Genomic DNA, 2,928 nt, shown 5'->3' with positions numbered 1-2,928 from the left:
CCCATTTATGGTTACTGTGAAGATGATGCCACGATGGAGATGAGAGACAAAAAGAGTGTGATTAAAAAAAAATGAAAACAGGAATCGAATTATAAGAAAAATAAGTCCTAAGTATTTCAGAAATAAAACGATGGAAGAATGGTTAAGGGTGTTGGGGTTATACGAGAGATCGTGAGTTCGAGCCTAGTTTTGGTCATTCTTTTTACTAAAAGCCTTGAAAAGTAGTTTTCTAATTGTTATTATTATTATTATTATTATTATTATTATTATTATTATTATTATTATTATTATTATTATTATTATTATTATTATTATTATTATTATTATTATCATCATCATTATAAGCATTAATCTTAAGTAGCATAATTATTGATATTATCATTATTAATAAGATTTCTATTATTATTAGTATAAGTGTTATTATTGTTATCATTAAGGATTATTATTATTATTAGTATGAAAATAATATAAGTTATCACTAATTTAATTAATATTAGTATTAGTATCACTTTTGTAACTAGTATTATTATTATTATTATTATTAATAAATCATTATTATTAAAACTATCATTAACAATAAAAGTAATATTTTTACATTTATTATTATTAATAACCTTATTATCATTACCAATAATAGAATCATTAACATTACTATCGTATTAATAATATTAAGTATTATAATCATTTTACCACTATTAATATTATTTTGGTCTTATTATAACTACTATTATTAATATACAAATGATATATTTAATACACATAACATAACAAAAATTTAATATATTTTTAAATACAAAATGAATATAAGAAAACATATATATATTATCAATATAAAAAGGATAGAATTAATAAATCTATATTTGTTCGATTACAACTATGCATATTAATAAGTATACAAATGATATAGGTTCGTGAATCCGAGGTCAACCCTATACTTGTTCAATGTCGTCCTATGTATTTTTACTACAAAATACAGTATGGTGAGTTCATTTAATCCCTTTTTACTCATTACATTTTTGGGCTGAGAATACATGCAAATGCTTTACTAACTATTTTACAATATTTACATGCGTGAGTTTCATTAATCCCTTTTTGAATGCTTTTGCAATATATATTTTTGGGACTGAGAATACATGCGCTGTTTATATAACTGTTTTACGAAATAGACACAAGTAATTGAAACTACATTATATGGTTGAATGATCGGAATCGAATATGCCCCTTTTTATTAAAGTCCGGTAATCTAAGAATTAGGGAACAGACACCCTAATTGACGCGAATCCTAAAGATAGATCTATCGGGCCCAACAAGCCCCATCCAAAGTACCGGATGCTTTAGTACTTCGAAATTTATATCATGTCCGAAGGAGGATCCCGGAATGATGGGGATATTCTTAAATGCATATTGTTAATGTCGGTTACCAGGTGTTCAATCCATATGAATGATATTTTTGTCTCTATGCACGGGACGTATGTCTATGAGAAATGGAAATATGAAATCTTGTGGTCTATTAAAATTATGAAATGATTATTTATGTTAAACTAATGAACTCACCAACCTTTTGGTTGACACTTGAAAGCATGTTTATTCTCAGGTACGAAAGAAATCTTCCGCTGTGCATTTGCTCATTTTATAGATATTACTTGGAGTCATTCCGGGCATATTTCAAAAAATGTTGCATTCGAGTCGTCGAGTTCATCAAGATTATTGTTAAGTCAATTATAGTTAGATATATTATGAAATGGTATGCATGCCTATCAACTTTCGATGAAATGAGAGATTGTCTTTTCAAAAACGAATGCAATGTTTGTAAAATGTATCATATAGAGGTCAAATACCTCGTGATGTAATCAACTGTTGTGAATCGTTTATAATCGATATGGGCTTCGTCCGGATGGATTAGGACGGGTCTCTACAGTTGGTATCAGAGCGGTGGTCTTAGCGAACCAGGTCTTGCATTAGTATGTCTAACTGATAGTTGTTTAGATGCATTAGTGAGTCTGGACTTCGACCGTGTCTGCATGTCAAAGGTTTTGCTTATCAGTTCATGTTGAAAATTTGCCTGCCTATCATTCTTAGATAATCCCTTGCTTATCATCTTAAAGTCTAGACACGTCTTATTGCCTCTATTGCATAGACAGTGTATAGATAAATTCATATCTTGGCGTATCTGTTATTGTTACCTTTGCCTGACAGTTTCCGTAGATTCCTCCGTAACTTATGGAATTTTAGTATTATATATGCATATGTAAATTATGTATTGCAGGGTACTAATCTACATCCTATAATCTAATTCTTATCGAAAATCCTTCATCTGATCGTACGAGATGAATCCTGCAACCAGTTCGAGTCCCTCAGATTTCGATAGCTATTCCGATAGTTATTCCGACAGCTATTCCGACATAGATGTTCACCTAAGCTCCGAAAACAGCATCATCGGCATGAATCAACCAATCAGCCATTATCAATTCATCTGATGAGTTCGTAGTCGATTTAATTAATGGAAACGCGCAAAAGGCAATCCCTTCCACCACCCGAATTCACCTCTTGACAATGAACCTGAAGCGTCTACCGGCGAACCTGTTCGAGACACCATTTTCAGTCTCATTTCCAGGATAACTCGACAAGATTATATTCTACCCACAATTCTGAACCTTATTCATCCGCTCGTTCCGACCGACAATCATCCTGGAATAATAAGTCAACGAACTTCACGCTCGAATAATCAATTCGGAGAATATGGTGCAAAATGTACCAGCTTCAGCAACATCACCGGCACCAACTGTAGTGACCCGAACTTTTCCATGTTTATATATATTAATTGAGATTGATATTTATATGATTAAATGTTTCCAACATGTTAAGCAATCAAACTTGTTAAGACTTGATTAATTGAAATATGTTTCATATAGACAATTGACCACCCAA

This window comes from Rutidosis leptorrhynchoides, chromosome 8, assembly GCF_046630445.1.
Source record: "Rutidosis leptorrhynchoides isolate AG116_Rl617_1_P2 chromosome 8, CSIRO_AGI_Rlap_v1, whole genome shotgun sequence".
In the NCBI taxonomy this organism is placed as follows: Eukaryota; Viridiplantae; Streptophyta; class Magnoliopsida; order Asterales; family Asteraceae; genus Rutidosis; species Rutidosis leptorrhynchoides.
Note: the sequence above shows the minus strand (reverse complement) of the source record.